Below are 14,336 nucleotides of genomic sequence, written 5' to 3'. Positions count from 1 at the left end.
ATGAATGTTGGACGTTGAAGAATAAAGTTGTTGGGTATCCTGATGATGGCAAATGCTTTCATTTATTTGATTGTGGAAGTCTCCAAAAGAAGAAGCCAAGAAAAAAATGGAAAGGGTGAAGTAATAATACCCAAAGAAAAGTGCTGGAAGATATATAGCTTACCTCCCCAGGAGTACTGGAAAGAGAACAAGAAAAGCTGAACAAGCTGTACAATCCCATTTTGAGCATGTTGGCCAACCAGACAGGGGATGTATATGGGTCATCAAATATAAGTCATCTGAATTATTGTGAACCTGACCTGAGGGTCATGTCAGTTGTGACAGATTTTAATAATTTGCCGGACAGATTTAAAGACTTTCTCCTGTATTTGAGATGTCGAAATTATTCACTGGTTATAGATCAAACGAATAAATGTGCAAAGAAGCCCTTCTTGTTGCTGGGAATTAAGTCCCTCACTCCACATTTCTCCAGAAGGCCAGCAATTCAGGAGTCCTGGGGCAAAGAAACCAACAAGGGGAACAAGACAGTGGTTTGAGTCTTCTTGCTGGGCCAGACTCCCCTAGAGGACAAATTTCTGACATGCTGAAATTTGAGAGTGAGAAGCACCAAGACATTCTTATGTGGAACTACAGAGAAACTTTTTTCAGCCTGTCTCTAAAGGAAGTGCTATTTCTCAGGTGGGTGAGCACGTCCTGCCAGACACTTGAGTTTGTCTTCAAGGGTGATGACGATGTTTTTGTGAACACTTATTGTTGAGAGCTACAGCGGAAGGAGCCCCAGCAAACTTCCAGCTTCCAGCTGATGATTGGCTCACAGTGGCTCCAGCAAACTTCCAGCTGCCAGCTGATTGGCTCCTCTGCGTTGATGCTCATTGGGCTGTTTCCCCGCCCTTTCAGATGACAGAGCTGCTTATTGGGGGACTCTTTTGGCTCCACCCATGTGACCCAGCCAATCGGCCTCAAGAGCAGGGGAGGTTGAGAGGCTTGTGGGAAGCCAGTGGTGGCAGTTGGGCTCTGAGAGAATTCCTGAAGAGCTCCTGTGGTGCGGAGTGTGTATTCTAAAAATAAAGTTCGTTTGTGCTTGATAAGTGGCTCCTGAATTGTGCCCAGCCAGACTGCAGCAACTTATCACATCCTGAATTACTTGAATAGCTATCCCAAGCACAAAGCCAAAGATTTGTTTATAGGTGATGTGATCCACAATGTTGGCCCTCATCAAAACAAGAAACTGAAGTACTACATCCCAGAGGTGGTTTTCTCTGACGTCTACCCTCCTTATGCAGGGGGAGGGGGATTCCTCTATTCTGACTACCTGGCTCTGAGGCTGTACAACATAACTGACCAGGTCCATCTACCCCACTGATGACGTTTATACTGGAATGTGCCTTCAGAAACTTGGCCTCATTCCAGAGATATGCAAAGGCTTCAGGACATTTGATATTGAGGAGAAAAACAAGAATAACATCTGTTATTATGTAGATCTGATGTTAGTACACAGTAGAAAACCTCAAGAGTTGATTGCTATTTGGTCTTGGTTAAAAAGTGCTCATTTAAAATGCTAAAATATATACAGGCTAAATTTTACATAGAAAGACATAACTTTCCGAGTTCCCATGTTGTTTTCTCACATTAGGGTAATTTCTGTGTTAAACCAACCGAATTACCTTTAAAGGTAGTTTCCATGTGAGACCCTCCAAATGCTTTAGTTTGGTACTTCTGTGACTAGGGAAAGCAGATGATGATAATTTTAATGGAGAATATGGCGTGATTGGTTCTGAACTTTCCTACTGGATAGTGGTCATTATTTTGTAGTTTATCCTCCCTTCTCATCTGAAATTGTAACTTCCTAGAATGTGATCATTGTAAGTTATTTTTATTTTGTTCTGTTATATATTATTCCTACTTCCATTATCATAATGTATTTATCTGTAATTTGGGTGTTTAGGAACTTAATGGCTACCACAACTTTGTTATTCATGAGTCAGTGGTTTTGTGAAATGGGATTATATTTATTTTCATGAAATTTGGGTGAATTTTTAAAATTATCTACAAACTGGACTTCAGTCAAAATTTCCTGTAACCTAAATAATTTATTCTTGTGTTAATTTAATCAGTTAATTTTGCATAATGAGGATTATGTGTGACACATGCAGTTTATCTTCTTGTGGTCTCATGGTCATAATGAGGAGAAAGTGAGTTTAATTTTTCTTGTGCTTGGTTTGCTATGTGATATCATAATAATGATCTGATTTTAGTATTGTTGAAAATAATGATTATGATTTCATAATGGCCAACTGGAAATTGGATTGCCCATGACAACGATATGGGCTTATGAATTTTCACTTTGGCTCAGGAAAGCATAGTGACTTTTGAACTTGGAAGTGAAAGGTATGAAGTTGTAGGCTTTTTCTTGCCTGGTCTGTCCGTTTAAAACTCCAGTATTCTATTCTTACCATATTTTCACGTGTTGCTTACACAAAATTATTATTCTGAGTAGTGATTGCTTCCCTGTCTCAGTGTAGAAGTGCCTGTGTTTTTATTTATTGTTCAGATCAAAGACCAAAACATTTTCTTAAATATATTTTGTGTAATATTTTATTTGTATACAGTGTTGTTGGTGATATATTGAACTAGAGTATGATATTTTAAATGTTAAGGTGTAACATGTTAAATAAAGTTAATGGTTATTTTTTAATTTTAAAATTTTGGGTTTTGGGGGGGAAGTATGAACTACTTAGAGTTGATAAAATTCTGCCAAACTAAGGTTTATATGTACTATCTTATAACATGCTTTCTCAACATATTTTTGTGTTTTTAGAGATAAGAATTCTTATCACATGCAATACTAGGGACTTTAAAAAATGAAAATAAAGTCACCCTATTTAAATAAAATGAAATGGAAAATCAAATAAAAGATGCTTACAGGGTACCAAATGTACAAAATTACAACAGATTTACACCAAGGAACATTTTAATGAGAATGACTAATATACTAAACAAGGATAGAATTTAAATGCTGCAATAGAAAAATATCAGATTACATATGGAGAAAATCAATTCAATCTCAGTTGATTTTTCAACCCGGACCCGAAATGTTAGATGGTCCTGGAACAAGCTCTGAAAGAAAATGGATGTCAGCCAAGAATTTTAAATCCAGCAAAATTAAGCTGCCTATTTGAAGATGAAATAAAAACCTTCCACGATAAGCAAAAGTTAAGAGAACTCATAAGTAGAAACCCTGCCCAATAGAACATTCTCAAAAAATATTACATGAGGATGGAATGGAAAAAAAAAAGTGAAAACAAACAAAGGGCGTAATAACACTAAAAGAATAGTAAATCAAAGGAGAAATTAATCAAATTAAAAACCAGGAATAAATCAAAATCACCAGGAATACAAAACATATCTCAATAGCAAACTTGACATCACTCATGTGGATCATGTAAACAAGAAGGGGTTTTCATCCTCATATCTAATAAAGTGGTCTTCAAACAAAATTAATTTAAAAAAAAACAAAGAAAGACATTTCATATTGCTGAAGGGAATTAAATATACATTAACATAACATAATAATCATGAATATTTATGCCAAAAACAACTCAGAATCTTTGTACATGAAAAATCCCTTCTTTATTTTAAGAATCAAGTAGAGGACAACATAATAATAATATATAACGTTAATACACCTCTCTCACTACTGGATAGATCTTCTAAACAAAAATTAAACAAAGATACTATATAACTAAATAATACAATCAATAATTTAGACTTAATTGGCATATATAGAATATCCCATTCATCAAGGAGTGAATACATTTTCTTCTCAGCAGCACAAGGATCCCTCTCTGAAATAGACCATATCTTAGGCTGTAAAGCAACTCTTAGAAAATAAAAAAAATAACAATACTATTCTGCATTCTATCAAATCACAAAAGAATGAAATTAGAAATCAACAATAAAATAAAAAATAGAAGCTATGCTAAGCAATGGAGACTAAATAACATGCTATTAAATGATGAATGGATAGCAGAAGAAATCAGGTATAAAATTAAAAAAAATACTTAGAGGTAAATGAGAACACCGAAACACATATCAAAATCTCTGGGAAACTATAAAGGCCATGCTAATAAGAAAGTTCATGGCTTTGAGCTCATTCATTAAAGAATGGACAGTCAACAAATAAATGACCTAACATTACATCTCAAAGCTTTAGAAAAAGAAAAATAACATTTGGCCTAAAAAGCTAATGTAAGTTATATGCTGATTCAAAAGCTGAATTCCTATACTACACGTTTTATTACAATATTTGTAAAAGTGCCTTGCTATGATAAAGTCCCTAAGATAAAATTATTAAAAGACAAATAGAAAATATAGTTATTTTCATTCAGTTAATATTCATAGCAAGTTATATTAAAAGACATTGAAGCCAAAGCCTAGTTCTTTTTTTTTATTGGTTGTTCAAAACATTACAAAGCTCATGACATATCATCTTCCATACATTTGATTCAAGTGGGTTATGAACTCCCATTTTTTACCCCAAATATAAGTTGCAGAATCACATCGGTTACATATCCACATTTTTACATAATACCATATTAATGACTGTTGTATTCTGCTACCTTTCCTATCCCCTACTATCCCCCTTCCCCTTCCCTCTCATCTTCCCTCTCTACCCCAAGCAGCTGAGAGTTCAATGTCAGAAACAGAATTTGATATATATTTTAATTCATTTATAGTTTCAGGGCAAATTCAAGTTGACCATGAAAAAGATTTATATAAATGTATTGCGTATGGGCATAATCACCATTTTTCCCTTATTATTTTTAATGTTCTGTTTATAAATAAAACAAAGAAAAATTAAGCAAATGTAGTTAATTTTATACATAAAAAATGTATAATTTATAATGGATTTTGAGACCTTTACTTTATTATTAAACACTCAGAATTTTGGTGGTAATGAGTAAACCTATGCAGATATCACACATTGGGATATCATGCCTTAGTAAAGTTAATTTCTATTGATTATGGTATAAAATGTCATATATTTTATATTTCATATTATATTAGTTATAATAGAAAATAACAGTTATAATGGAAAACAACAGTTACAATAGAAAATAACAAATTATTTGCTTGAGGAAGGGAATTAGCATGTCAAACTATAAATTACTTCATATTTCCTGTGAACATTTTTTTTTCATTTTGATAGTTTTTATATTTGTTCAGAAAAAAGATCCTAAAAAGAGAGTGTTTGAAATATGAATTTGTCAATAAAAGTGCCTTTCTATGTCAAATGAAAATGTACTTTATGAATCTTTATATTCACAAAAATTCTCATTTCTGTTTGTATAGATAAACAAAGCTTAAGTTCATTCAATTTTCTGCATTTCCCACCTATTTCAATCAAACATAAGCTAACATGTTTTTTAGCATTTTCTTCAAAGTTATTCAGTTACCATAGAAAGATTTTAAAGACTATTTTTCTAACAATTTCATTTTAATGGTATCTTACACATAGACACTTCATTTGATATTTAATATGATATCTCAGAAAAAAGGTAAAAACTTGACATTAATATTTGAAGCCCTCTAAATGACCTAAATAGCTCTCTGATAATTTGCAAAAAAAAAAAAACCCAAAACTTATATTTCTCCTTATGTAGCTATTTATTTTTTTTAAATGAAATATCACAACTTTCTTTTAAAAACTTTTTATCAGGCCACAGTGGCACATGCCTGTAATCACATAGATTGAGGAGGTTGAGGAAGAAGGATGACAAGTTCAAGTCCACCATCAGTAACTTAGTGAAACTTTGCCTCAAAATAGAAAATAAAATGGTAGAAAATAAAAAAGGCTGAGAATGTAGTGTATCCCAATGCCGCAGTCTGGCTGGGCACAAAATCAGGAGCCACTCAAGCAGGAACAAACTTTATTTCTGAAACTCCCGCCAATGCCACGTGTGCTCCCAGGAAATATGCTGAACCACACACGTGGCTTTCTCCCAGGCCACACTACACCAACAGGAAGGTCCCTCCTACCGCATTTCCCCAACCAATGGGAACTCTCCTGGAGTCCTGCTAGAGCTCCAAAGTAGCAGGCCTAGGCGGACAGCAGGGGTCTAATATCCAATTGAATGCAGATCTTATCATAATCATTATCATCTCAATGGCTTGCTGGCATCACCTTTCAACCAAAAATGCCATACGTCATTCCTACTTGGCTATGGCTCTCAGCATCCCAAGGTTCAATTCCTGGTACTAAATAACAAATCAAAACAAAACAAAACATTGCAACAATAGTAAAAATAAATAAATAAAACTTTTAAATGATTTCTCAATTTGTGGTCTGTTTCACTTCTGTACCAGAATACTACATGCTGGGTAATTTATAATAAAAATTTATTTCTCAAAATTCTGTAGGCCAGGAAGTCTAAGAATGAGGGACTGTTATTTGATTACTGTTATTTTATTTACCTCATTGCAGCAGGAAAGGGGGACACACACACACACACACAGAGAAAGAGGGAGAGAGAGAGAGAGAGAGAGAGAGAGAGAAACAGAAAATATTAAGAAGGGTCCAAATATCCCTTTTATAAAGAAATCAATAAAGTAATTACTCCACTTGTGGGATAATGGCAACCATACATTCATTCCACCTTTGTGGCCCAACTGCTCCTTATTGTGTCTTGCCTTTCAGCACTGATGGACTTGAGGATTAAGTTTCCAACACATGCATTTTGGCAGAAACAGTCAAATCATAACCCTTAGCTTGTAATCAAGACAGATAACAAATAATGAAAATTATAAATGAAACTTAGAATACACTTTTTGTTAACAAAAAGATTTTATCCATTCTATTAGTCATTTGATAAATATTTATTAAAAATTATTACATGTCTAACAATTGTTCTATGTTCCATGTATCTAGTACTGAAAGAACTAGATATAATTTCTTCTCTCCTAACATGGGATTGGAAAGTCAGAATGGGCCTAGAAAAATTAATCAATGTACAAATAACCAAAAGGTATAAAGCACAGGATGAGGAAACTTATTGGAAGTAATTAAGGAGATAGTGCGATTAAAATTTTTTTAGAAAGCTTAATTCAGGAAAACATGTTCAAAGTTAAAATTCCAGGAGGATTTATAATCAGAAAAGTGAACACCAGATGACTACACAGATTGACAAGTGGTCTTAGTTGTGAAAAGAGTTTGGTTTATTTGAAGAACTAATTAATGACTATGCGTGTTTTTTAATTCTGAATGGAAAAGCCCTAGAAAATAAATCAGTTGGTTGGGGTTGGGTAATGAGTGTATCCTGGCCAATGTTACTAAGACTAACATCATAAAGAGATAACCTGGCTATTAATGAAGAATAAATTGGAATTTAGAATTCCACTAACTTCCTTTTGCATTTTACCCCTAAAAAACAAATATTGGAACTTCTTAAAACATAGTGTGACTCTTTCTGTATATAAATATACTTCTTTAAAGTGACAACATCAAAGCTAATAGTATTCTAATATTCAAGCACGCTGTTTCCTTGATACACTCCATACTGAACTACATAGAAAAACAGGCCTTTGTGTACTTTATTTGAATCTTTCTTTTTATTATGTTTATGTATTTAGTACATTTTGAGTACTGTAAAAACATATTTCTAATTTTTTTAAACAGTCTCAAGAGTGGGAGTGGTCTGCTACAAGAATCAGGAGGCGCTAGACATCATGCAACACAAAAACTAACCTATCATAACAAAGACTGTTGCAACCTCCAATATCAATAATTCCATTATTGAGAAATAATGAGAAAAATCTCATTATTGAAGTTTGAGAAAAGCTGGTCTTTCAGGGTCATGCAAGTATTATAATAAATTGGTGCCAGTGAAATATATAATTTTTTTCTTCTTACAATTATTATTTAAAATTAAAAAAATCAAAGATGCATTCACAATGATAAATGGAAACTATGAACAGTTCTGGTCTTAGAGCATCAAAGGAAATGGACTTAACTCAGGTGAACTCCAGTGTGCTTGCTCACATTACAGGAACTCTTCACATCTAGTCTGTTGATTCTGGATATCTTGGGATTTTAGTAATAAAAATGCAATATATTAATTTTTAAATGTTGCTAATAATACCACACATTTATAAAATAAAAAATTCTTATGAACTGCCTAAGTATGAAGCAAATGAATTTGTACAGACTTAATTCATCATATGTAGTAGATAATTCTATAAATGTACTTCAGTATTGTATTGAAGTCCAAACCTACCTGAAGTTGTTTAGGGACATGTAGAGAGGTAGGAGGAAGATTAGGTAGATAGGAAGATTGTATAGATAGGTTTTTGAAAAAAAATGCTATGGAAATAAAATCAATAGGTAGTTTATAGCTGAAGAGTGATAACAGTTCAAATTTGGAATGTATCATATATAAATATATATGTTTTCATTTTAGCTGGTAATTTTAGAGTCAATTTGTATGCTATTATGAATAATTCATAGTTAGAAACTGGTATGTAAAAGAGAAAATCAGTAATTGCTGTAATGACTCTTATAAAGAGAAATATAGAACCCAGAGAAAAATATATTTTACAAATAGATTACAAATTAACACTATAGGAAATAAAATTTTAAAATATGGTATCTAGTACAGGAAGAATTAAATATTTGGAGGTCAGATGGAAAAACACCTGTTTATTTTTAAGTGGAAACCACCGTTCTGGCAAAATGTTATTTAAATGTATACCCAAAGTATTCCAGCTACTCAGGAGATACGATAATCATACGATATGACTGAAGACATAAATATTATATATTCATTGAGTTACTCTGTATGGTATGGACACTACTAACTTAATTGGTAGAATATTTCTAAATTATTTCCATCATTTTCCCAAAGCAAAAATAACTCTTCTATAATTTATCAATTGTTTTATAGGCAACATCATCCACTACAAATCCAATTATCAGTAACTTTATATTCATAGCTATGCTTTGTTATGCATTGTTTGCTGACATGCATAAAAATCCCTCTATGGATAGAAATATTTAAAATTCTTATATGTAAGTGCATGTGCATATATACCTCATATATATGTATTAATATATGTATGCATGTAAATCAATCATATGAGAAACAAATGAAAAAAGGAAAATGTAATCTTGAAAGGAATAAACAATTTGAATTATACAAGTAGAATCAATTGCTGATTTGATACTGTAGATAAAGCAATTTCTAAATAATTATTTAAATTTAAAAAAAAACCTTGAATTTTTTGCTATGTTCCTTAGCAGTTGATTTTGCACATAAGATTAGTGCTTTAATCTGCTAATCAACCAAAATGATAACTTGACCCAGACATACTTGTTTCTCTCAGCAGTAATAGAATTGATATTGATATTAAAATGTGACAATTTCCTTATCACACCTATTTTTAAGGCCTGTAAAATCATTAAATTTCCAGTGAAATAATTTTCCTAACCTGTTCATGGTCATAACAGTGCTTTTTAAACTGTTAAAAATTCTCATTCAAAAATGATTCTATTGCTTGACAAAATTCTATTGCTTGAATGTTGTTTCTGGTTTTGTATTTTTATACAGTTCAAATTAGTGCATTAAAAATATGATAAATCCTGCAGTAAAGAAAATGTATGTTTGCCATATTGTTTTATATTGCTGGTGACCAAAGCCTTGTTTATTCTCTAAGATAAGCTATTAGCATGCCTGGGTAAATGAGATACTACATTTCTTGGTTACCAGGGAGGAAAATGGGATTTTACAGCAATCGCTATGATTTCATGTTTAAGGAGAAGAGAAAGAGTTATTGTAAAAACTCATGACAAAGGCATGTGTGTCTTTGTTTTAGTGATGTTTCCCTTTCCCTGTAAACCAGCATCACATGAGGGATAAAGTAAAAGTCACCTGACTTAACACTTAATGTACATTAAGTTGTGTTTTGTTTTGTTTTGTTGTACTAGGAACTGAACCCAAGGGCTCCTAACCACTGAGCCATATTCCCAGACATTTCTGTTTTATTCCAAGACAGGGTCTTACTATTTACTTACAGCCTCACTAAGTTTCTAAAGCTGGCTTCGAACCTGCAATCCTCCTGTCTCAGCCTCCTGAGCCACTGGGATTATAGGCAGGCGCCACCCTGCCCAGCTATGTGTTTTGTTTTTAAACAAGTTTACTACTCCATGCTAAAATTTTCTTTCTTCCTTTGCCCAGGATCAGGATATTTTCTCCCTAACTCTTCTGTAATTGAACTTGGTAAAGAAGAAAAGTGTTTTCAATGAAGACCAACAACTAGGGCATAGAAGAGTCAGGAAAATCATGTGTAAGAGAAAAATTTAAAGGACTCTGCATTTAATTTTAACAAATGTTGGCTATGAAAGTCAGTGTCAATAGCCAGATAAAAGATTTTGTACTCATCTCATCTAGTTGACTATAAGATTGCCAGTGCTAGCCAGGTGCAGTGGTGCATGCATGTAATCCCAGTAGCTAGGGAGCCTGAGGCAGGAGTATCATGAGTTCAAAGCCAGCTTTAGCAATGACAAGGCACTAAGCAACTCAGTGAGACCCTGTCTCTAAATAGAATACAAAATAGTCCTGGGGATGTGGCTCAGTAGTCCAATGTCCCTGAGTTTAATACCCAGTACCCACTGCCCCCCACACACAAACAAGATTGCTAATACTGAACCATAACACAGTCAAATATTTTGTAACATAAAATTCCCATTAGCTAAGTTTTGGAGCTGGCTCCTAGCAGCTCACATCATGTACATTTCTTCCCCAATTCATGTGGAGTGACATCACATGAGTAGCTTAGAACTGGCAATAAAAATTAGCATTAACTATGAATTAGGTTCCCTTTTTCTGGAAATCTAGTTGACCAGCAAGCACTATGGGTTTTGGTGTCAACTTTTCATTACTGACTACATCATCACTGTGACCAAAATATCTTACCATAAAAACTTAAAGGAGGAAAATTTAATATGGGGCTCACATTTTCAGAGGTCTCAGTTCATAGACAGCCAACAGCATTAATTTGAGCCCTAAATGAGGCAACACATCACAGTAGAAGAACCCAGGGAAAGAAAGCTCCTCACCTCATGATGGGGTTAGGAAGCAAAGGGAATGGATGAAGCTACACGGAAGATGCACTCTTCCAGGGCACCCAGTAACCCACCTCCTTAGTCTTGTCCCACTGGCCTATAGTTCACAGCCAGTCCATTCAAACTAGGATAAAATATTTATACTAAAGCTCTCATATTCTAATAACTTTATCTCTGAACTTCCCTGAATTAAGAGGGGCTTTTGGGAGACACCTCATATCCAAATTGTAGCAATTCATAGAAGTGTATGTTTTTCCATATTGAATATTGAACCAATGTTTAATATTGATTTGTGTATGTTAGGCAAGTTCTCTACCAGTGAGCTACATAGCCAGTCCGTCCTTTGTTGCTTTTTTATTTATTTTGAGGAAGGCTTTTACAAATTTTCCCAGGCAAGCCTTAAAATTGTGATTCTCCTGCCTCAATAGTAACAGTTCCTAAAGTGAGGTCTCTACAGCAGCAGTGAAAGTTTCATTGGGAAGTTGTTAAACACCTTTGCTTTCAGGATCCATTCCATACATACTGTATCAGAATATCTGGGAAAGGTCCACCAACCCATATTCTAGGAAATCTTTTGGGTGAATTTTATGCACATTAAAATTTATAAACTATGTCTTTAAAGAAACAAATATTGTGTGTGTATGCATAAGCATATGTGTGTGTGAAATAGATGAACAACAAACTACAAAGAATTCTGGGTTGACAGAAGTAAGACTTTTTGAAAAAAAAATGAATAAAATTGATTCATGTAAAATAGTAGATAAACTCTCAAATCTCCACAACTCTCAGCTTTCTCAAATATAAAATACATTTTCAGCTAAATTTAGGAGCCTAAATCCAATATATCTTCCAAAAAAACTAAGAAATTTGATCTTTTCATTTTGTACCAAATTATTTATAGTTACTAAAAGTTATAACTTATACATTTGCAATTTGTATTTATAGTCTATGGATTTGAATTCTAATATGTTGAATGCAACTTGCAAATATTTTTTCTGGATATACTGAAACACATTCATAATGTAAAAAAATAGTACCCTACCTGATATGAAACCTTGGCTTCTGCAGGCAAATATGACCTCTTTCAGGCCTAAGAGCTAATATCATGTCCTTAGAAAACTTCAGCGTGAATCTTAGTTTCACACCTTACTAATTTAGTTTATATAATTACTAATTTAGTTTATATTGCTATAATTTGGATATGAGTGACATAAATATAATACTTCATAATTGTTATGAGAGTTAAATACAAAAAATTTAGAGTAATACCTGAAATATGATAATCAGTAAATATCATCTATTTATTCTAGCTTTATACACCTACTTTCAATGTTATGATGTAAGTCACTACTATACTACCCAACTTAGGAAAAAAAACTGAATAGAAACTTCACAGAAAAAGTATAATTGGTCAACACAGATATGAATAAATATTCAACATCTCTACTAGTTAAAGAAATGCAAATTAAAACCACACTAAGATTCTGTCTCACTCCACTCAGAATGGCAATTATCAATTATACAAGTAATAAAAAAATGTTGGTGAGGGTGTGGGGAAAAAGCTACACTCATATATTGCTGGTGGGACTATAAATTGGTGCAATCACTCTGTAAAGCAGTATGGAGATTCCTCAGAAAACTTGGAATGGAACCACCATTTTATGCAGTTATCCCACACCTCAGCATATAACCAAAGACTTAAAATCAGCATATTATAGTCTCATAGCCACATCAATATTTATAGCAGCTCAATTCACAATGTTAAGCTATGGAGCCAACCTAGATGTCCTTCAACAGATGAATGGATAAAGAAAATGTGGTACATTTACACAATGAAATAAAAAAAGAATGAAATTATAGCATTTTCTAGTAAATGGATGGAAGTGGAGACTGTCATGCTAAGTGAAATAAGATAATAATATAAAAAAAAAACCCTAAAGCCTAAATGTTCTCTCTGATATGTGGCTGCTAACATACAATAAGGCAGAGTGGGGGTGGGGAGAATAGAAGTTCACTGGATTAGGCAAAGGAAAATGAAGGGAAGAGGGGTGTGAATAGAAATGGAAGTAGAATGAATCAGATATCACTTTCGTATGTTCATATATGAATAAATGACCAATGTAACTTCACATTATTCAACCACAAGAAATTAAAAAATGTATACTCCATATATATGTAATATGTCAAAATATATTCCACAGTCATGTACATCTAAAAAGAAAAAAATAAAAATAAAGAAAGAAATATATATAGAATCTAAGTCAAGGTAAAAAACCTAATAAAATCTAACCTCAATGTGTAACTAAAAAATAACCTTAGCAAATGGAATACAAAGAAATTTTATAATATAATTCAGGTCTACATTAAAAAAGCTAATATATTTAGTGATGAAAGACTAAACATCTTTCCATAATATCAAGATAGAAACAAGGATGTATACTCTCTTCAGTGTTATTTAGCATTATACTAACAGATCTAGACAGTATAAATAGTAAAGAAAAAAGTGTGTGTGTGTGTGTGTGTGTGTGTGTGTGTGTGTGTGTAATGGAAACATAAAATCTGGTTCACAGAAACTTTTGGTGAGGACTTACCGATCATGGTATATTTAGTAATGAATTATATGATGTCCTATTAAATGACTAATTTTTAAATTTATGTAGAAGAAAAACTCTAAATTTGGAAACCAAATTCCTGACTTGAGATTCTAGACAGGAGAATGAAACCTTCCCCCAAATTTCCAGACCAAAGTCAATTCTCAGATAAATTAATTCAAGGGAAGGCCAAGAAAGAGCTTTGTGCCATTATTACAGTACATAAGTGAAAACACACACAACAGACATTTTTCACCAAGCATCCACCAAAGAAATTGAAGCTATTTATTAAACTTACTATTCATTGAGGAGAATATCCAGAGTTTGGGGAAATTGCTAGATATTGTTTCTGAATGATGCTGATTCTTAAAAACTACCAGTTGAAATAGGGGCTAAGTAGAGACCAGAAATACATGGAGTATATATATATTTTTTAATTTCTTGTGGTTGAAAATATTCTTATAAAAGAATATTTTACAATGAAATAGTTAGTCCATTTGCTTGCTCAGTGATAATTATCCCTATTTCCTGAATGTACTGAATGTCCTAGTTTAATTCACATATGTAGAACTGAAATAATTAATTCTGTTCAACAGATAGAACTGGCTCCCTGATCATTAGGAATGGAC

At 33.0% G+C, this 14,336-nt stretch overlaps 1 pseudogene; it reads left to right on the top strand.

Moving 5' to 3' along the window:
* On the top strand, positions 1 to 1,562 carry LOC144257327 (N-acetyllactosaminide beta-1,3-N-acetylglucosaminyltransferase 2-like; annotated as a pseudogene).
* Positions 1,563 to 14,336: the final 12,774 nt, after the last annotated feature.

The sequence above is a fragment of the Urocitellus parryii genome, chromosome 10 (genome assembly GCF_045843805.1).
Source record: "Urocitellus parryii isolate mUroPar1 chromosome 10, mUroPar1.hap1, whole genome shotgun sequence".
NCBI lineage: Eukaryota > Metazoa > Chordata > Mammalia > Rodentia > Sciuridae > Urocitellus > Urocitellus parryii.
This window is presented reverse-complemented; position numbering and strand designations above follow the sequence as displayed.